Raw genomic sequence first — 23,993 nt, 5'->3', positions numbered from 1 at the left:
GAAATAGCCCTAGAGCCTCTCAGGAGGCCGAAACACCAGCCAGAGACAAGACAACTAGCTCCAGAGAACAAGATGCCAAAGGGCAAACACAGGAACTCTACTAACAGAAATCTAGGCAATATGGCAGCATCTGAACCAAACTCTCCAACATCAGCAAGTCCTGGTTATGCCAACACACCAGAGAAACAAGATTTGGATTTAAAATCACTGTTCATGATGCTGCTAGAAGAACACAAAAAGGACATGAATGAATCTCTTAAAGAAATACAGGGGAACATGAATAAGCTAGAAACCCATATAATGGAAACACAAAACTCACTTAAAGAAATGCAGGAGAATAAGGCCCAAGAGACAGAAGCCAATAAAAAAGAAAGGCAAAAAAAAAAAAAAAAAAAAAACCTTAAAGAAATGCAGGAGAACTTGAGTCAACAGGCAGAAGTCATGAAAGAGGAAACACAAATATCTCTTAAAGAATTACAGGAAAACACAAACAAAGAAATGATGGAACTGAGCAAAAACCATCCTGGATCTAAAAACAGAAGTAGAAACAACTAAGAAATCACAAAGGGAGACAACTTTGGAGATAGAAAACCTTGAGAAGAAATCAGGGGCCATAGATGCAAATATAAACAACAGAATACAAGAGATGGAAGAAAGAATCTCAGATGCTGAAGATACCATAGAAACCATTGACTCAACTGTCAAAAAAAATGCAAAATGCAAAACGGTTGTATCCCAGAACATCCAGGAAATCCAGGATACAATGAGAAGACCAAACCTCAGGATTATAGGTATAGATGAGAGTGAAGATTTACAACAGAAAGGGCCAGCAAATATCTTCAACAAAATTATGGAAGAAAACTTTCCTAACTTAAAGAGAGAGATGCCTATGAATATACAAGAAGCCTACAGAACTCCAAACATACTGGACCTGAGCAGAAATACCTCCTGTCACATAATCAAAACCCCAAATGCACTAAACAAAGAAAGAATATTAAAGGCAGTAAGAGAAAAAGGCCAAGTAACATATAAAGGAAGACCTATCAGAATCACACCAGACTTCTCACCAGAGACCATGAAAGCTAGAAGATCCTGGGCAGATCTCATGCAGACTCTAAGAGAACACAAATGTCAGCCAAGACTACTATACTCAGCAAAACTCTCATTCACCATAGATGGAGAAACCAAGATATTCCATGACAAAACCAAACTTACACAATATCTTTCCACTAACCCAGCTCTGCAAAGAATAATAGGAGGAAAACTCCAATACAAGGAGGGAAACTTCACCCTGGAAAAAGCAGGATAGTAACCTTTCTTCAAACCCAAAAGAAGTTAACCAATCAAATTTAAAAAATAATGTCAAAAATGACAGGAAGTAACAATCACTATTCCTTAATATCTCTTAACATCAATGGACTCAATGCCCCAAACAAAAGACATAGACTAACTGACTGGATACGTAAACAGCACCCTACATTTTGTTGCTTACAGGAAGCACACCTAAGGGTCAAAGATAAAAACTACCTTAGAGTAAAAGGCTGGAAGACAATCTTACAAGCCAATGGTCACAGGAAACGAGCAGGAGTAGCCATTCTAATATCAGATAAAATTGACTTTCAACCTAAAGTCATCAAAAGAGACACAGAAGGACACTTCTTGCTGGTCAAAGGAAAAATCCACCAAGAAGAACTTTCAATTCTGAACATCTATGCGCCAAATGCAAGGGCACCCTCATTCCTGAAAGAAACTTTACTAAAGCTCAAAGCACACATTGCACCTAACACAATAATTGTGGGGGACTTCAACACTCCAGTCTCCTCAATAGACCGATCCGGAAAACAGAAACTAAACAGGGACACAGTAAAACTTATTGAAGCTTTGGACCAATTGGATTTGACTAATATTTATAGAACATTTCACCCTAAAGCAAAAGAATATTCCGTTTTCTCAGCACCTCATGGTACCTTCTCCAAAATCAACCATACAATTGGTCACAAGGAAGACCTCAACAAATATAAGACAATCGAACTAATCCCATGCCTCCTATCAGATCACTATGGTGTAAGAGTGGTTTTCAATAGCAAGAAAAACAACAGAAAGCCCACATACACATGGAGGCTGAATAATACTCTATTCAATGACACCTTGGACAAAGAAGAAATAAAGAAAGAAATCTGAGACGTTTTAGAATTTAATGAAAATGAAGGCACAACATACCCAAATCTTTGGGACACAATGAAAGCAGTGCTAAGAGGAAAACTCATAGCGCTGAGTGCCTCCAAAAAGAAAATGGAGAGAGCATACACTAGCAGCTTAACGACACACCTGAAAGTCCTGGAACAAAAAAAAAGCCAATTCACCCAGGAGGAGTAGAAGACAGGAAATCATCAAACTCAGGGCTGAAATCAATCAATTGGAAACAAAGAGAACCGTACAAAGAATCAACGAATCCAGGAGCTGGTTCTTTGAGAAAATCAACAAGATAGATTAAACCCTTAGCCAGACTGAACAAAGAGCACAGAGAAAGTATCCAAATTAACAAACTTAGAAATGAAAAGGGGGATATAACAATAGAAACTGAGGAAATCCAAAAAATCATCAGATCCTACTACAAGAGCCTATACTCAACACAACTGGAGAATCTGGAGGAAATGGACAATTTCCTTGACAGATACCAAATACCAAAATTAAATCAGGACCAAACAGATCATCTAAACAGTTCCATCACGCCTAAAGAAATAGAAGGAGTCATAGAAAGTCTTCCAACCAAAAAAAGCACAGGACCACATGGTTTCAGTGCAGAATTCTATCAGACCTTCAAAGAAGACCTAACACCAATACTCTTCATACTATTCCACAAAATAGAAACAGAAGGAACACTACCCAATTCCTTCTACGGAGCCACAATTATGCTGATACCAAAACCACACAAAGATCCAACAAAGAAAGAGAACTTCAGACCAATTTCCCTTATGAACATCGATGCAAAAATACTCAATAAAATTCTTTTTTTATTCGATATAATTTATTTACATTTCAAATGACTTCCCCTTTTCTAGCCCCCCCCACTCCCCGAAAGTCCCGTAAGCCCCCTTCTCTTCCCCTGTCCTCCCACCCACCCCTTCCCACTTCCCTGTTCTGGTTTTGCTGAGTACTGTTTCACTGAGTCTTTCCAGAACCAGGGGCCACTCCTCCTTTCTTCTTGTACCTCATTTGATGTGTGGATTATGTTTTGGGTATTTCAGTTTTCTAGGTTAATATCCACTTAATAGTGAGTGCATACCATGATTCACCTTTTGAGTCTGGGTTACCTCACTTAGTATGATATTCTCTAGCTCCATCCATTTGCCTAAGAATTTCATGAATTCATTGTTTCTAATGGCTGAATAGTACTCCATTGTGTAGATATACCACATTTTTTGCATCCACTCTTCTGTTGAGGGATACCTGGGTTCTTTCCAGCATCTGGCAATTATAAATAGGGCTGCTATGAACATAGTAGAACATGTATCCTTATTACATGGTGGGGAGTCTTCTGGGTATATGCCCAGGAGTGGTATAGCAGGATCTTCTGGAAGTGAGGTGCCCAGTTTTCAGAGGAACCGCCAGACTGCTTTCCAGAGTGGTTGTACCAATTTACAACCCCACCAGCAGTGGAGGAGTGTTCCTCTTTCTCCACACCCTCTCCAACACCTGCTGTCTCCTGAATTTTTAATCTTAGCCATTCTGACTGGTGTAAGATGAAATCTCAGGATTGTTTTGATTTGCATTTCCCTAATGACTAATGAAGTTGAGCATTTTTTAAGATGCTTCTCCGCCATCCGAAGTTCTTCAGGTGAGAATTCTTTGTTTAACTCTGTACCCCATTTTTTAATAGGGTTGTTCGGTTTTCTGGAGTCTAATTTCTTGAGTTCTTTATATATATTGGATATTAGCCCTCTAGCTGATGTAGGGTTGGTGAAGATCTTTTCCCAATTTGTTGGTTGCCAATTTGTCCTTTTGATGGTGTCCTTTGCCTTACAGAAAATTTGTAATTTTATGAGGTTCCATTTGTCAATTCTTGATCTTAGAGCATATGCTATTCGTGATCTGTTCATAAACTTTCTCCCTGTACCGATGTCCTCAAGGGTCTTCCCCAGTTTCTTTTCTATTAGCTTCAGAGTGTCTGTCTTTATGTGTAGGTCTTTCTATAATACTTAAATTATGTTATTATTAAATGGTTCCAGAAATGCTGGTATAAATTTGTCAGAGACTTCTCGCAATACCAGGATTTCTATACCTTAAAACTCCCTAACATCAATATTTTGTGGATAAATAGACTGGGCAACATTAACATTCAATATATGAAAACATTTTCATATGGATATTAGTTACTTTTGTTAGAATATTTCTCAATTTTTTGCCAAATTAGTTTAATATTTAAAACAGTAACTGGAATTTTTTATCATAAAATCTTCAAGTGACAAGTAGAATTTTTCTTAAGAAATAGAATTCACATTGGTCATTGTCATGCATAATTATTTTATGAAATGTCAATTAATAATATACACAATTATATGGACTCTGTTTTTATTACATTTATTTTTTTAAATAAATGTGTACTGTAATACATGATTTTAAATCCCCTTGTCTTCCTTTTAACCACTTCCAGATCACCCAATCTTATGGCTTCTGTGTGACTGTTTTGATATAATTATTAAATGTTCACATCTCTGTTATTATGCTACTCAATAGTTGGTAAGCATTTATTCTGTCAGTTTCTGTCATGAAATATATATGGAGTATTTTTTTCTTTTACCCATGAGGTATCTTGTTTTTCCCTAGGTAGGACACCTTCAATACAGTTGCTTTCCTGTAATATATTATACATTATTGGACATTCACAGTGTCACTTTGCCTTAGTGTGTGGGTATATGTAATCATCTAATGATGCATCTCATTTAGATTGCTTCATTGCTGAAGAAGAGGGTATTTACTAATCCCGTTGGAGAACTGGTGAACATGAATCTAAGAGAAAACCTGTGTGTAGAATATGAGATTTTCAGCATCTGGAATTTCCCACAAGGCTTTGGACTAAAGGTGAAAATAGGAGGTTACTTCCCTTATTTCCCACAGACTCAACAACTGCACATATCTGAAGACTTGAAGTGGGCCATGGGAGAAACACTGGTGTGTACACTATAATTTTTATTCTTTTCTGCATGTTTATTTTATACAATTTTGTGGCATTGGGTCATGGGTTAGTGAGTTAGAGAACAACTTCATGTCTTGTGACTGAGTCAAGCACCCACGTTTGATTCTTCACAAATTGGTGTAAGTCCTGATATTGGAGATCCAGTGCCTCTGACTTCCATGGACACTTAAAGGCAATTGCAACTTACCTCAGACTCCAAAAACATGTATAAAAAATTTAAAATATCATAAAAACGTTTAGCCTATTAAGTTTTTTAACTAGTTATAAACTGTGAAATTTTGTGATTCTGTGCATGCATCTTTATAAATGAATAAAGTATACTGTGTAATTTTACTTTTTTTTTTTTTTTTACTTTTTCCCACAGTGTAACTCTTTATATTTACTGGTAATTATATTATCAGAGTATACACCAATATATTTTATTTATGTTTTAAATGTATGTTAATGTATCTTTCTTTCTCTTTGTTTCTTTGTTTCTGTTTCTTTCTTTTTCTCTCTCTTTCTCTCTCTCTCTCTTTCTTTCTTTCTTTTTCTTTCTTCCTTCCTTTCTTCCTTCCTTCCTTCCTTTCTTTCTTTCTTTCTTTCTTTTTTCTTTCTTTGTTTCTTTCTTTCTTTCTTTCTTTTTTTCTTTCTTTCTTCCTTTCTTTCTTTCTTTCTTTCTTTCTTTCTTTCTTTCTTTCTTTCTTTCTGTGTGTATACATGTGAGTACCAGTGCATGCAGTGATCACTAGTGTTACGTTCTCTGGAACTGGAGTTACATAGGGTTGTGAGCCACCATGTAGATGTGAGGAACTTAACTCAGGTCCTCTGGAAGATTAGTAAGTACTCTTAACTACTGAACCATCTCTCTAGTGTCCCAAATGTTTCCTTGCTTTGTCAGCCATGGGGACCTTGAAGCAATTTCAACTCAGAGACAATGAGCATGCCTGGGGTATTTTGAATAAACCTGCTTGGCTTGGGAAAGAACTGATTTTAGGACCAGCGCACACATTATTTAAGATGAATCTGGAGTGCCTTATGGTGGCAGAATGTAAAACCTGTAAAACACATTTAATAAAATAACAGTGAGGTTATATAAAAGAGAAATAGTACCGAACTACAAAGTAATGCCCTTTACAGCCAAAAATTGAACACTTGGAGGAAGAGAATAAATAAAGAGGCATTTCTGTAGCTCGCAGTATAAAGTAAGTATCCTTGAGTCCATACTGATATTAGAAGTACAAGATACAGGTGTGGCTCTGACCCTGACTCAAATCAGCTGGGCAAGTTCATTTGAGATGATAGGAGAAACTAGAACATGGCCTGGTTATTTGATACTATGAAGTAATTGACAATAACGTTTTTTAAAGTATGATAAAATCTGGCTCTATATTTTTGAAATGTCTTTATTAGCAATATTGCTGGCCCATTTGTGGGAGAACAGCATATTTATGGTTGGATTGTTTTTGTTTGGATTGCACAAATAATAATAAAGGACAAATATCTATCATAGGTTTCTAGACACTAGTTTTACCTCATAGTTATATCTCAGCATGGTAACTAACTGTAATTAGATGGGCTGCATTAATATCATGTAGGAGCAAAAGAGAAAATGAACCTTGGATATATACATGTGAATAAAATTGTGTTTAATAATATATTATAACATACAGTGTATTATATATTTATATAATATAAATATATTTACAATATCTACAATATACAATAAATATTTATAAACTATACAATTATATATAATACATACATTATTTTTACTACAAATATACATAAATAGTTATATCATATATAGTTAATAATATAATACATATTAATATAATATAATATAGTATAATATAATATAATATATAATATATTACCACATGCATGTTCAGTTTCTCTATAAAACTCTGACGACAGTGTGTATAGTTGCTAAGTTTTCCATAAACTAGAATTGATTTAAGGAATAAAGTCTCTTAAATTAAAAATATACTCCTAGGCACGGTTATTTTTCTTATCAGTATGTAGCTCTAGAAAAATGCCATAAATTTGTATAATCCCAAATCTATTTTCACACTGATGGAGATATGGCTAATTTTATATGCCCAACTATCCTTACATGGTTCTACGGAACACAGCGATCTAATATATGCTACATATGATTTGAGTTTCTCTTTTCTTGTCCACACTCTCTTCATTGCACTTCTTGTTAAGCAAGATTATCTGTAATTAAATATCTGTCCTTATTTTATTTTTTTACATGGCAATCTCTGACCTCCATCCTGGTCCCCACCTCACAGTAGTGTCTCTCCCTCAATTCTCCTTCCCCTTCTTCTCTGAAAGGGTAGGCACAGCTTGGCTTGATTTTTGAATCAATATTTATAAGCAAAATTGGTCTGAAGTTCATTTTATTTGTTGGGTCTTTGTGTGGTTTATATATCAGAGTACCCGTGTCTTCAGAGAATAAATTAGGTAGTGATTTTTCTCTTTCAATTTTGTGGACTAGTTTGAGGAGTATTAATATTAGATCTTCTGTGAAGGTCTGGTAGAATTCTGCATTAAACATACCTGGCCCTGGGGTTTCTTTTTTTCTTTTTCTTTTGGTTGGGAGATATTTAGAAATTTTTTTTATTAATTATTTTTATATCCTCCATATTTTATTCCTCACCCCTCTAAACTCTTTCTACATCTGACTGTTCCACGTCCCATACCTCCTCCCCTCCCCGTCTCCACATGAATGTTCCTACCCCCCACACCACCTAATCGCTAAACTCCCTGGGGCCTCCAGGTTCTTGAGGGTTAGGTGCCTCATCTCAGAATGAACACAGACCTGGAAGTCCTCTATTGTATGTGTCCTAGAGGCCTCATATAAGCTGGTGTATGCTGCCTGTATGGTGGTCCAGTGTTTGAGAGATCTCTGGGGGTCCAGATTAATTGAGATTGCTGGTCCTCCTGCAGGGTCACTCTCAGCTTCATTCAGCCTTCCCTAATTGAAGAGCAGGAGTCAGCTGCTTCTGTTCATTGATTGGGTGCAAATATCTGTGTCTGACCCTTTCAGCTGCTTGTTGGGACTTCCTGAGTGCTGTCATGCTAGTTTACATTTTGTGAATGCTCCTGGCTTTAGGAATAGTGTCAGGCTTTGGGACATCCCCACGCACTGGATCCCACTTTGAGCCTGTCACTGGACCTTCTTTTCCTCAGGCTCCTCTCTACTTATGGATTCCTGTAATTCTTTCAGACAGAAATAATTATGGGTCAGAGTTATGACTGTGAGAAGACCTCCCTCTCCCTCGTTTGATGCTGCTGCTGGAGGCAGGCTCTCTAAGGTCCCTCTCCCTACTGTCAGGCATTTCATCTAAGGTCCCTCCCGTTAGTCCTGTGAGTCAATCACCTTCCAGCTCTCTGGTGCATTCTGGAGAGTCACCCCAACCTCTTGTCTCTAGAGGCTGCCTGTTTCCATTCTTTCGGCTGGCCCTCAGGACTTCAGTCCTTTTCCCTTCCCCAATTCAGATCAGGTTGCCCTCTTCCCTGCCCTGTTTATTTACCATCCCACATCCCTCCCTCCCTCCCCACTTGTCATTGCCATGTTTTTCCCCCCAAATGGGACTTTAGCTTATTGACCTTATGAGTTCTGTCTGTATCTTGGGGATTCTCTACTTTTCTGTTTTTGACTAATATCCACTTATTAGTGAGTACATACCATGTATGTATTTTTGGGTCTGAGTTACCTCACTCAGGATATTTTCTAGTTCCATCCATTTATCTGCAAAACTAAGTAAGTCCTTATTCTTAATAGCTTAGTAGTATTCCATTGGGTAAATGAACCACATTTTCTGTATCCATTCTTCTGTTGTGGGACATCTAGAATTTTTCCATCTTCTGGCTATCACAAATGAGGCAGCAATGAACATAGTGGAACATGTACCCCTGTGGCATGGTAGGGAATCTTTTGGGTATATTCCCAAGAGTGGTATAGATGGGTCTTAAGGAAGATCTATTTTCAGTTTTCTGAGGAACCTCCAGATTGATTTCCAGAGTGGCTGTACCAGTTTTCAATCCCACCAGCTGTGGAGGAATGTTCTTCTTTGTCCACATCTTTCCAACATGCATTGTCACCTAAGGTTTGTATCTTAACCATTCTGGTTGGTGTAAGGTGGAATCTCAGGGTCTTTTTGATTTGCATTTCTCTGATCACTAAGGACTTAGAACATTTCTTTAGGTGCTTCTCAGCCATTCAAGATTCCTCAGTTGTGAAATCTCGGTTTCGTTCTATACCCCATTTTTAAAATTGAGTTCTTTGGTTTTCTGGTGATTAGCTTCTTGAGATCTTTATATATTTTGTATATTAGCCCTCTATCAGATGTGGGGTTAGTGAAGTTTTTTTCCCATTCTTTAGGTTGCCAATTTGTCTTCTTGACTATATCCTTTGCCTTATAGATGCTTCCCAGTTTCATGAGATCCCATTTATTAATTCTTGATCATAGAGCATGAGCCATTGGAGTTCTGTTTAGGAGGGTTCCCCCTGTGCCAATGAGTTCAAGGCTCTTTCTCACTTTCTCCTCTAATAGATTCAGTGTATCTGGTTTTCTATTGAGGTCCATAATCTACCTGGACTTGAGCTTTGTGTATGGTGACAAATATGGGTTCATTTTCATTTTTCTACATACAAACACCCAGTTAGACCAGCACCATTTATTGAAGATGCTTTCTTTTTTCTATTCTATATTTTTGGCTTCATTGTTGAAGATCAAGTGTCCATAAGTGTGTGGTTTTATTTCTGTGTTTTCATTTTTATAACCCTTAAAAATAAATTTTAATAAGCACAACACTAGGTTACAAACTGAATAAATCTATTTACACATTACATATATATATATATATATATATATATATATATATATATTCATGAGAACAAGGCTTTGGGGGAACATGTAACAGGAAGCCATGAACCCTATCTGGGTTTAATGAACAAGTAATCACGGCAGTTGAAGATAATTCAGGAATATTTAAACAGCATGGTGACAAATAATATTAGTAAAGGTGCTAGTAATTACAAATTTATTTCTGGGGGAGATTGATGGTTTTTTATTTTTAAAAATTTCATGTTGCAATATACCATGGTTGTGAATAAAATATATTTTAACAATACAAAAGGATACAAAACAAAACTTGCTCTTCAGATTTCCCATGAGATTTCTATTCTTTAAAAATATTTTATGATGTATATAAGTACATATGGTATTGGTATGTGTAATTCAACAAATTATATGAATGTATATGTGTAAAACTACATATAGTTCAACAACTTGATTTGATAGTATTATCATGGGCATAAAAGCACACTTAAATCTATTTTTGAAACTGTCCATATTTCATGGTATACATGTAACTTAACTTATTTAATTAACCTATAATTGATGTATATTTAAATTGCTTCAATATTTCAGCTGCAAATGATGCATGCCACTACCAATTTCCTCAAGCTTGTATACCTCACAGTATACATAGGCTTGTAATTTTGTAGAACACATTCTCAGAAAAAGTATGTGAGCTTTTGTAGACTTACTGAGCTTACCATTTTACCAGTTATTTCATTAACATTAACTTAAAATAATATACCTCTTCAGGCAAAATTAGTAGATACACAGAGGAAATAAATACACAAAAGTATAAATCTTATGTAAAATATCTTTACAGCTCTATCATTTATCCCCCAAAAAATGGACTCACCTCAGGGGTAACGATTCTTAGATACATTCTTAACATGTAGAAAGAAATTTTATTTTGAGGTATGGTCTATTGAAAGATATAGTAGAGTAAAGGCCCATAAATTTTAATCATCTGACGAACCTTTTTCTTCCAGTTTTATCCATTCACCAAAGTTACATGATATTTTCAAAAGTGATAAGTAGTGACAGAAATCCTTGAAGCAACCTTTGAGCACCAATGACAAACTTCTCTTAATTTCCATTCAGACACAGTTTAAAAAAAATTGTTCTGAAGTGTGAATATATGAAGACAAGGAGTTTTTCAAAGACACAGAAATCAAATTCCTTAGTTATGTATTTGAGAATTCCCCTCTATTAAACAGAATGAAATTACATGAACTGAGCCCTTCTTGGGAAATTTAGAGTCTACTAAAAGCAGAGTAGTCCTCCATCTGTGGAAGCATTGATTTGTTGAGCTTTATTAATTGATAGAATGTTCCAGCTGCCTTGGATTACTTTATAAACTGTCCATTCTTGAAATATTCAGAGATGGATCGGATTGTTGGTGTACTTCTATTATTTTTGTTTTTGTTGTTGTTGTTTTCCACAAAAATGATCATGTATTCTATGTGGATGTTACCAAGGATGGGAAGATTGCTATCTTGGTGTGCAGAATACAAGTTTTGCTGTAGTTTCAGCAACACTGCAGCAAATTTTAAAATGTTACATATATTAAAGATATAAAATAATGACTAATATATATAGTCATATATATATGTATATATGTAATACATACAGTATATACACCATATCACAGCAATCAACACCCACACAGATGAGTATAACATACTGTCATTGCTTTGAGGGAGTGTGGGGTAGTTATTATTTTTTAATTTTTCATTAGATACTTGCTTTATTTACATTTTAAATGGATTTCCCTTTTTGCGTTACCCCACCGAAAACCTCCTTTCCCATTTCTTCTCCCACTGTTCACAAACCCCCATTTCCTGACTTGCATTCCTTTATTCTGGGGAATGGAGCCTTCGCAAGACCAATAGCCTCTCCTCTCATTGATGTCTGAAATGGTCATCTTGTGCTACATATGTAGCTGGAACAATGGGTCTCTTCATGTGTACTCTTTGGTTGGTGGTTTAGTCCCTGGGAACTCTGCGGGTAATGGTTGGTACATATTATTGTTCCTCCTACAGAGCTGCAAACTGCTTCAACTCCTTGGGTCCTCTCTGTAGCTGCTCCATTGGGGACCCTATGTTCATCCTATTAGCTGCCTGTGAGTCATGGGTATTTTGATCAAGTTTCCAATAGGAATCAAAGTGTCCACACTTTGGTCTTCCTTCTTCTTGAGCTTCATGTGGTCTGTGAGTTATACCTTGAGTATTCTGAACTTTCAGGCTAATATCCACTTATCAGTGACTACATACCATATGTGTTCTTTTGTGATTGGGTTACCTCACTCAGGATGATATTTGCTAGCCCCATCCATTTGTCTAAGAATTTCATGCATTCATTTTTAATAGCTGACTAGTATTCCATTGTGTAAATACACCACAATTTCTGTATCAATTCCTCTGTTGAGGGACATCTGGGTTCTTTCAAGTTTCTGGCTATTATAAATAAGGTTCCTATGAACATAGTAGAGCATGTGCCCTTATTATATGTTGGAACATCTTCTGGGTATATGCCCAGGAGTGGTATATTGGGGTCCTCAGGTAGTTTTATGTCTAATTTTCTGAGGAATGACAAAACTGATTTCCAGCGTGGGTTTACCAGCTTGCAATCCCACCAGCAATGGAGGAATGTTCTTCTTTCTCCACATCCTCTCCAGCATTTGCTGTCCCCTGAGTTTTTGATCCTGGCAATTCTGACTGGTGTGAGGTCGAATCTCAGGGTTGTATTGATTTGCTTTTCCCCCATGATTAAGAATGTTGAACATTTCTTTAGGTGTTTCTTGGCCATAGAGTATTCCTCAGTTCAGAATTCTTTGTTTAGTTCTGTACCCCATTTTAGTAGGGCATTGTTCTTTAGTCATCTGGTTATCTCCTTTGTTGCATGGCCTGGTAGTCCAACTGGGAGTAGTTACCTGCTTAGACTTGTAGTCTTTGGTGGTAGCAGGCCAGGGAGAGAGCTGTTGGCATGGGTGTGAGTGCAGATCTTAGTTTGCAGGTAGCACTGTAGACTAGAAGATGGGGCTGGTTTTCTTAGGTGGGAGCAGGCCTCCCAGGCAGAGCTCTGGGCTAGGCAGCAAGATATTAGTTCAAGATTGCAGGTAGAAGTATGGACCAGAAAAAAGATGGAGCTCTGAAAATATGAAGCAGATATAAGAGATCTGGGTTTGCTGGGGTACTAGCAGGCAGGGGATTGGGGTCTGGGTGTCTCACCTGGCTGTTCCCTGTGAGAGCAGACCTCCTGAGAGACAGGCAGAGCTGTGGGCTGGGGAGAATGGTGCCAATCCTGATTGCAAGTAGAGGTGTGGACCAGAAGGAAGATAGGGCCACCATGTAATTTTTTTTAGTGAAACATTTTTGTATATCTTAGTCTTTCATTGTAACTTTAATTTTATTATGTCTCTAAGAGTCTCTAGCCACCTACTATGAGCATAAACATTGAAGAAGCCTTCACTATTCCATCCAACATTTTATTCACCAAATGTTCTTTTTTCCTTTTTGATATCTAAACTTTTCAAAAACAATTTTTCTACTACATAGTTTGTGTGGATCACTTAAATTTAAGAAGAAATAAATTTTAATCTCTTCATCCAAACATTTACAGTTAGAATATGAAAATACTTCCACAATGTTTTATGGCCTTTAATTTAATTGCAGGTTTATATGAAATGCTCAGATACCCTAATTTGGCAAACAATGCATGGAAATAGAAGAGTATTATCACACAATTGTTACTGTCTTAGTTATGATTTTGATGCTGTGGACAACACCATGGCCAAGGCACCTCTTATGGGAAAAACCTTTAATTTGGGTTGACTTACAGGTTCAGAGGTTCAGCCCATTATTACCAAGGGGGAAGCATGGAAGCATCCAGTCAGGCATGGCATAGGAAGAGTCACGAGTTTTACATCTTGTTCCGAAGACAAACAGGAGAAGACTGATTCATGGGAGCTAGGATGAGGGTCTTAAAGCCCATGCCCACAATGACACACTTCCTCCAGCAATGTCACACCTACTCCCACAAGGCCACACATTCTAATAGTGCCATTCCCTGGGTCAAACATTTCAAGCCATCACAGTTATCTATACATACTTTATTTACATCAGGTTCCCACCTCTAGATGCAGTGTGATCTGTAACCCTGGATTCAGGAGATTTCATCAGGAACAGACAGCAGAATGCTGCTTTGATTGTGTTCAGTGCCCAGAGAATGAGGTTTCCAATGAGACAGGTATGTGTTTGTGTGCAGAAATGTCTTTTACAAAATAGAAATCTAAATGAGTCTGAAAGGAAACTGGAGACATAAGACATGTATTTCAATATAATCGTTTTACTTATATCAAAAATATTCTGAACCCTGAAATGAACATGTGCTATCTTCCATAATCACACATTTTTTCATATTATGTTGGTTACATAATTTATATTTTACAAAGAATATTTAATCAGTATCCCTGACCTCAAGCAATACTACAGAGGAATAGTGTTAAAAACTGCATGGTATTGGTACAGTGACAGGCAGGAGGATCAATGGAACAGGACTGAAGATCCAGAAATGAACCCACACACCTATGGCCACTTGAATCTCGACAAAAGGCTGAAAACATCCAATGGAAAAAAGATAGCCTTTTCCACAAATGGTGCTGGTTCAACTGGAGGTCAGCATGCAGAAGAATGCGAATTGATCCATCCTTGTCTCCTTGTACTAAGCTCAAATCCAAATGGATCAAGGACCTCCACATAAAGCCAGACACTCTGTAGCTAATAGAAAAGAAACTGGGGAAGACCCTTGAGGACATCGGTACAGGGAGAAAGTTTCTGAACAGAACACCAATAGCATATGCTCTAAGAGCAAGAATTGACAAATGGGACCTCTTAAGGTTACAGAGTTTCTGTAAGGCAAAGGACACCATCAAGAGGACAGATCGGCAACCAACAAATTGGGAAAAGATCTTCACCAATCCTACATCAGATAGAGGGCTAATATCCAATATATATAAAGAACTCAAGAAGTTAGACTCCAGAAAACCGAACAACCCTATTAAAAATGGGGTACAGAGTTAAACAAAGAATTCTCACCTGAAGAACTTCGGAGGGCAGAGAAGCATCTTAAAAAATGCTCAACTTCATTAGTCATTAGGGAAATGCAAATCAAAACAACCCTAAGATTTCATCTAAAACCGTCAGAATGACTAAGATTAAAAATTCAGGAGACAGCAGGTGTTGGAGAGGATGTGGAGAAAGACGAACACTCCTCCACTGCTGGTGGGGTTGCAAATTGGTACAATCACTCTGGAAATCAGTCTGGCGGTTCCTCCGAAAACTGGGCACCTCACTTCCAGAAGATCCTGCTATACCACTCCTGGGCATATATCCAGAGGATTCCCCACCATGTAATAAGGATACATGCTCACTATGTTCATAGCATCCCTATTTATAATTGCCAGATGCTGGAAAGAACCCAGGTATCCCTCAACAGAAGAGTGGATTCAAAAAATGTGGTATATCTACACAATGGAGTACTATTCAGCCATTAGAAACAATGAATTCATGAAATTCTTAGGCAAATGGATGGAGCTAGAGAACATCATACTAAGTGAGGTAACCCAGACTCAAAAGGTGAATCATGGTATGCACTCACTAATAAGTGGTTATTTTCCTAGAAAACTGGAATACCCAAAACATAATCCACACATCAAATGAGATACAAGAAGAAAGGAGGAGTGGCCCCTGGTTCTGGAAAGACTCAGTGAAACAGTATTCGGCAAAACCAGAACGGGGAAGTGGGAAAGGTTGGGAGGGAGGACAGGGGAAGAGAAGGGGGCTTACGGGACTTTTGGGGAGTGGGGGGGCTAGAAAAGGGGAAATCATTTGAAATGTAAATAAATTATATCGAAAAAAAAGAATATTTAATGGAAATATTTTAGCTATTATTCTGTCAGAAAATTTTGTACATAGTATTACTATACATATGTCTAATTGTCATCTATCCTATGCACAATTTAAATTGATAACATGATCAGTACACAATCTTGTTATCCTGAAAACCAAATTGGTTCCTGAGAGAGACCAGAGGCTCAGGTTCTTGTTATTATTTAATGAAATGTATTTAAGATATGAACTAGCTTGTGGAATGGAAGCACTAACTATGACAGAATTTAAGTAAGAGTGCAAAAACCAAAAATCCACACAAAGATGTGTTAGTGTTATTCTGTAGCCTACTGAGAGATAGAGGAAAGATTTGTAATATGTATTTTTTTTGCTTGACATATAGCTTGGAATATATAGTTGAGAACAATAAAAGACTATACATCCAATAGTGGAAAGTGGGGAGATACATCTGATTTGATGATTGTCTTCTGAATGTCAAATATATGCAAAAAATGTATATGTTCTGATATTGAAATGCAAAATCACTCATACCTACAATCATGTAATCATGGATACACTTTTATGCATACCACATACACATAATAATTCACCTAACTATATTTTAATTGAAAGGGAATTACAACCCTTTTATTTCTCTATTCAGCACTATTAGCCTCACTAAACACTGTTATATATGTCCCCTCTATCCTCAGTTAAGAAGCAAAAGGACAAGAGATACACTGTATTTACATTAATCAAGAATAATTTAAGCCAGGCGGTGGTGGCACATGCCTTAAATCTCAGCATTTCGGAGGCAGAGGCAAGTGGATAACTGAGTTCGAGACCAGCCTGGTCTACAGAATGAGTTCCAGGACAGCCTGGCCCACACATAGAAACCCTGTCTTGAAAAACAAACAAACAAACAAAAACCCAAAACAAATAACAACAAAAAAAAAAGAATACATTCAGTACAAGGATATAAGAATGAATTGATTCGCATTCCTCTGCATGCTGTCAGATGAAACATCACCATTTGTTGAAAAGGCTATCTTTTTTCCAGTGGATGGTTTTACCTTTTTTTGTCAAAGATCAAGTGACCATAAGTGTGTGGGTTCATTTCTGGGTCGTCAGTTCTATTTCATTGATCCACCTGCCTGCCACTGTACCAATACCTTGCAGTTTTTAATGCTATTGCTATGTAGTACTGCTTGAGGTCTGGGATACTGATATCCCCAGAAGTTCTTTTACTGTTGAGAATAGTTTTAGCTATCCTGGGTTTTTTGTTATTTCAGATGAATTTGAGAATTGCTCTATCGAACTCTATGAAGAATTGAGTTGGGATTTTGATAAATCCCAAATTTAAATTTGTATATTAATTTTGGCAAGATGGTCATTACTACTATCTTAATCCTGTCAATCCACAAGCATGGGATATTTTTCCATTTTCTTCAATTTCTTTTTTTAGAGATTTGACGTTCCTGTCATACAGATCTTTCACTTGTTTGGTTAGATTCACACCAAGATACTTTATATTGTTTGTGGCTATTGTGAAGGGTGTCATTTCCCCAATTTCTTTCTCAGCCTGTTTATCCTTTGAGTATAGGCAGGCTACTGATTTGCTTAAGTAAATTTATATCTGATCACTTTGCTGAAGTTGTTTATCAGCTATAGGATTTCTCTGATAAAGTTTTTGGGGTCGCTTAAGTATACTATCCTATCATCTGCAAATACTGATAGTTTGATTTCTTCCTTTTCACTATGTATCACTTTGACTTCTTTTTGTTGCCTAATTGTTCTAGCTAGAACTTTAAGTACTATATTAAATTGATATGGAGAGAGAGGGCATCTAGTCCCTGATTTTATGCTTCAAGTTTCTCTCCATTTAGTTTGATGTTGGCTGCTGGTTTGCTGTATATTGCTTTTACTATGTTTAGATATGGGTGTTGAATTCTCATCTTTCCAAGACTTTTAACACAAAGGGATGTTGAATGTTGTCAAATGATTTTTCAGCATCTAATGAAATGACTTTGTGTTTTTTTCCTTGAGTTTGTTTATGTAGTGGATGACATCGATGGATTTCCATATGTTGAGCCATTCTTGCATTCCTGGGACGAAGCCTACTTGATTGCGGTGAATTATTGTTCTTAGATCCAGTTGGCATGAATTTTTTGTATATTGTTGCACAGATACTCATAAGTAAAATTGTTCTGAAGTTCTCTTTTTTTGTTGGATCTTTATATGGTTTTGGTATCAGCAAAATTGTGACTTCATAGAATGATTGGTGTAGTGTTCCTTCTGTTTCTACTTTGTGGAATATTTTGAAGAGTGTTCATATTAGTTCTTTGTTGAAGGTCTGCTAGAATTCTGCACTAAAACCATCTAGCCCTGTGCTATCTCTGGTAGAGCATCTCTTGGGGTATGTGTCCAGGAGTGGTATAGCTGAGTCTTCAGGTTGAACTATTTCCAACTTTTTGAAGAACCATAAAATTGTTTTCTAGAGCAGTTGTACAGGTTTGCTGGAGTGTTCACTTTTCTCCATATCTGGGGCCTACATATGCTGTTACTTGAGTTTTTTGATCTTAGCCATTCTGGTTGCTGTAAAGTGAAATCTCAGTGTTGTTTTGAGCTGCATTTCCCTGATGGTTCATCATATTGAACATTTCTGTTAGTGCTAATCAGCCATTCAAGATACCTGTCTTGACAATTCTATTTAGTTCTATACCCTATTTTTAATAGGGTTATTTGGTTCTCTGGAGTCTAAATGTTTGAGTTCTTTGTATTTTTGGATAATAACCCTTGTTCAGTGAAGATCTTTTCCCAATATGCAGGATGTTTTTTAGTCCCATTGATGGTATCCTTTGCCTTTTCAAAGCCTTTCAGGTTTTTTATGAAGTCCCACTTATGAATTGTTGAACTTAGACTCTTGAGACATTGGTGTTCTGTTCAGAAAAGTTCCTCCTGTGCCAATGATGTGTTCAAGGCTATTTCCCCACTTTCTCTTCCATTAGATTTAGTGTATCTGGTATTGTTTTCTGGTCTCTGATATATTTGGACTTGAGTTTTGTGCAGGATGATAAATATGGATTGATTTCCAATTTTCTACATGCAAATCACCAGTTAGATCAGCACTAATTTTGAAGATTTTTTTCCACTTTATGGTTTTGGATTCTTTATCAAAGATCAAGTATACATCACTGTGGGGATTTATTTCTGGGTCTTTGATTCTATGCCTTTGACAGACCGGTCTATCTCTTTATCAATCATGTGATCTTTTTCACCACTTCTCTGTAGTACAGTTGCAAGTCATGAATGGTGATCACCCCAGAAGTTCTTTTATTTTCTAGAATTGTTGCGATTATCCTACGATTTTTGTTTTCCAGATGGAGTTGAGAATTGCTCTTTCCATGCGTTTGAAGAATTGCATTGGAATTTTGATGGGAATTGCACTGAACCTGCAGATTGCTTTTGGTCACATGGTTATTTTCACTGTTAATCCTACTGTTCTGTGAACATTGGGGATCTTTCTATCTTCTGAATTCTTCTTGTCTGCCCTCTGTCAGGGACTCTGTTCTTGACATACAGATCTCTCACTTGCTTAGTTGTATTTACACCATGATATTTTGTATTATTTGTGGCCATTGTGACTGGTTTTGTTTCTCTAATTTCTTTCTCAGCAGTTAAGCATTTGTACAAAGCTACTGACTGGTTTGAGTGTAATTTTACATGCAGCCATTTTGCTGAAGTTGTTTATTAGCTTTAGAAATTCTCTGGTAGAATTTTTGGGATCACTTATGTATTTGATCTTTTCCCCAAATAGTAATAGCTTGACTTCTTCTTTTCTAATTTTCATCTCATTGATCTACATTTCTTGTCTAACTATTCGAGCAATAATTTCAAAGAGTATATTTAAAAGATAGGGAGAGAGTGAATATCCTTGACTTGCCCCTGATTTTAATGTGATTGCTTCAACATTCTCTCCATTTAATTTGATGTTGCCTGTTGTCTCAGTGTATATTAGTTTTTTATTATGTTTACCCATGTGCCATGAATTTCTGATCTGCTCAAAACTTTATTTACTTATTTTTTTAATTTTTTATTTTTTTCAAGTTAAAAATATATTATTATATTATTTTATGATCATTGCTGCTTTGCTTGCATTTATTCTGTGTGAGTTTATCAGAGCTGCTGGAATAGGAGTTAAAGACATCTGTGACCTCCCACATGGGTTCAGGTACATGAACCCTCGTCCAAATGCTCTTAACTGCTGAGCCATCTCTCTGGGATTCACTCCCTTTTTAGTTTTTTTTTTTAAATTAAACTACTGAAATTTATTTTAAAATATACAACTCAGTATCGACATATTTAAAGTCTTTCTTTTTGAAGTATGTTTCTTGTATGAAACAGAAAGATGGATCGTCTTTATGTATCCAACCTGTCAGCCTATATCTTTTTATTGGGGAGTAGAGTCTGCTGATGTTTTTAGAGAAGGGATATTTCTAGAGAAGTGACTGAGAGTCTTATACCGCATCTTCAGGAAGCAGGATTATAAAAAAAAAAAAAAAAAAAAAAAAAAAAAAAACAAAAAAAAAAAAAAAACAAAAAAAAAAAAAAAAAACAAAAAAACAAAAAAACAAACAAAAAAAAAAAAGCAAAAAATCAAAAAACATTGGATTGGTAGAGGTTTTAAAATCTCAGGGCCTACTCTACTGGCCCATTTTCTTCAACTAGGCCACAGCTTCTAGTCCTTTCAAAGTGTGGTACTCAATAGTGACTAAGCAGACAAATCTGACTCTAAGTGTGTCATTCTCATTCAAACAACCACATGTAACCCCTTTTGGTGCCATACAGTTTTTGTCATACTATAATAAAAAATTAAGTTATTCTAGCTTCATAATTACTCATGACCCATCAGTTTCAAAACTTTTAAAATCAAAATCAAATAGCAGATTATATACTTCCACATTTAATGTCTTATAAATTCACCAAATTGAGATCTTTTAAATTATGATTTCTAAAAACTTTTATCAATATCAGAGATAATTCTTGTGAATGAGTATCTTCTCTCCCCTTTTTATCTTGAAAGTGGTATGTTACACTACCAGGGATGAACTGCTTCAGAGCAGCTCCCTACAATATCAAACAAGAGAATTGTTGCTGAACAACAAAATGTTTATTGTGATATCCTCTGATTAATACAGATACTAAGTGATTGAGTGTATAATGAGGAAATTTTCTTAAGTTTTCTTGTTAATGTTCTCCAGCAGATCTGGAACAGTGTGTGAGCTGTCTACCTGATGAGTATGCCAACACAGAGCACACACACTGCCTGAAAAGGCATCTCTCCTATCTGGCCTATGAAGACCCACTGGGAATGGCTCTTGCTTGCATGTCCCTGTGTTTCTCTGTACTTGCAAGTCTTGTATTTGGTACTTTTGTGAAATACAGTGACACTCCCATTGTGAAGGCCAACAACCGCAATCTCAGTTACATCCTACTAATCTCCATCACACTCTGTTTCCTCTGCTCATTGCTTTTTATTGGGCATCCTAACATGGGTACCTGCATCCTGCAGCAGATCACATTTGGTGTCTTTTTCACAGTGGCTTTATCTACTGTCTTGGCCAGGACAATTACTGTGGTTCTGGCTTTCAAGATTACTACTCCAAGAAGAAGAATGAGATCAATGTTGATATCAGGGGCACCTAACTTTGTCATCCCCCTCTGTACCCTGCTCCAATTTGTTCTCTGTGGAATCTGACTAGCAGTATCACCTCCTTTTATTGATACAGATACACAGTCTGAACATGGGCAGATCACCATTGTGTGCAACAAAGGCTCAGTCATTGCATTCCACTTTGTCCTGGGATATTTGGGATCCTTGGCTGTGGATAGCTTCACTGTGGCTTTCTTGGCCAGGAATCTGCCTGATAGATTCAATGAAGCCAAATTCCTAACCTTCAGCATGCTGGTGTTCTGCAGTGTGTGGGTCACCTTCCTTCCTGTCTACCACAGCACCAAAGGGAAGGACATGGTGGCTGTGGAGGTCTTCTCCATTTTGGCTTCCAGTGCAGGACTTTTAGTCTGCATCTTTGTTCTAAAGTGTTATGTTATTTTGATAAAGCCTGATTCAAACTGTCCTCAAAATTACAGGAATAAATTACGATATTAAAACGTGCATAGTATTATATTTTTAGATTATATGTAAAATATCTGTATTCATTTTTCTGGGAATAGCCACCTCTTCCATTTTCAGATTTAATTACTTGCCTGTCTTACTTATTGTAGGCTTGAGTCCTTTTGATATTTCCCCCATGCAGTTTAGCATGTTCTTTTATGTCTTTCTTGTTTAGCTCACATTTGGGGACATGTGGGTGAGAATTTATGTTATAGCTCTATTTGTAGAAAACATATTCTCACAATAAGTTCTATAATTCATTAACCCACAAAATATTTTCTTTCTTCTTCAGTATTTCCTGAGACTTAGGTACTTAGGTATGTAGGTGTATTTTAGATGGATCCCTGGTTTATTTCTAAATGTACGTGTTGAACTGGAAGAATCATTGGCAGTTTGGCTCTAATTAGTCTTTAGTAGCACTTATTTTTCTTTTAGTTGCTTGCTGAGTACTTTATAGCTTTTTTTCATGCTGGTCAATAGGACTAAGTCTCAGTTTGACTATCAGTTTGATTTTTCCATATTGGATGACATAAGTAAATGTTATGACCTGGGATATTGTTTTAGCACCAAGATTTATAGATCACCCACACCACTGAAGCATCAATGCTCCATGTGAAAAGGAGGCAGAATGATTGATTGTAAACGACAGAGGTAGTGGGTTACTTCACAGAGGTATTGTTATCCAGAAGCAAAGGAACTGATGATTGTATGAACACATAGATTTTGGAAGCATGAATAATATATGCGCAGGTACAAGCCATAAAATATCCTAGTACTAGAAGTGGACATGGACTCCAAGTCCTAACCCTAAGCAAATATTTTTCTATTCATATCTGTTGACAAGAGAAAAATCAGTTTTTTTACAGTCTACTTGTAGAGGTCGGGTCATTCACATTCCAGAGAAGGGTCATGTCTTGTGTTGTAGTTGAAAAACACAATACTAATTTCATGTATTTTTCTCTTTGTGTTTTTAGTGCGGTACTTTTGTTTATTTTGTTTCCTTTAGGCATTGTTTAATCTTATTCTTTTTTGTTTGTGTGTTGAAATGTCCATTTCAAGCTTTGATGTTTTTACAAACACCAAAAGAATTACCACAGAATTGGATTCATATATAGGTGACGAGGATTGGCATGCCATTTACAAGTGGGAGGGAAAATATGATCAAATTAACCCAGTGGTTAATTGTGTCTAGGATATCCACTTATCAGTGAGTGAAAAGCCTGTGTGTTCTTTTGTGATTGAGTTACCTCAATCAGGAAGATATTTTCCATTTCCACCCATTTGTCTAAGAATTTCATTACTTCATTGTTTTAATAGCTGAATAGTATTTCATTGTGTAAATATACCACATTTTCTGTATTCATTCCTCTGTTGAGGGACATCTGGGGGTTTTCCCAGCGTCTGGCTATTACAAATAGGGCTGCTATGAACATAGAGGAGCATGTGTCCTTATTACATGCTGGAGAATCTTCTGGGCATATGCCTAGGATTGGTATATCAGGGTCCTCCAGTATTATTATGCCCAATTTTCTGAGGCACTACCAAACTGATTTGCTGAGTGGTTGTACCAGCTTGCAATCCCTCCAGCAGTGAAACTGACTGCCACCCGCGTTCATAAAAGAAGAAACATTAGAGTTAAAATCCCATTTTATTCTTCACATAGTAATGAAGAAAATAGAAGTAACACAAAGCTTAAAATATAATGTAAACTGAACCACTTACTGCTGAATGAGGGGATGAGGAGGGTAATAAGGAAGTTTAGGACCAGGTGTGGAAAGGGACAGGAGAGATAGTCAGATGGCCATGAGAATGAATGAAACCAACAACTGACAGGGGTATGGAGGTGGGAGCACGTAGAGGACATGACAGAGACCTGGGGCAGA

The 23,993-nt window shown here is 36.8% G+C and overlaps 1 pseudogene; it reads left to right on the top strand.

Annotated features, from left to right (window-relative positions):
* The window catches only part of LOC127670570 (vomeronasal type-2 receptor 116-like), a 43,936-nt pseudogene extending 21,832 nt beyond the window's left edge, over nucleotides 1–22,104 (top strand).
* The last annotated feature ends 1,889 nt before the right edge of the window (nucleotides 22,105–23,993 follow it).

This window comes from Apodemus sylvaticus, chromosome 20 (assembly GCF_947179515.1).
Source record: "Apodemus sylvaticus chromosome 20, mApoSyl1.1, whole genome shotgun sequence".
In the NCBI taxonomy this organism is placed as follows: domain Eukaryota; kingdom Metazoa; phylum Chordata; class Mammalia; order Rodentia; family Muridae; genus Apodemus; species Apodemus sylvaticus.
The sequence above is the reverse complement of the archived record's forward strand: the minus strand, read 5'-3'. Positions and strand labels throughout refer to the sequence as shown.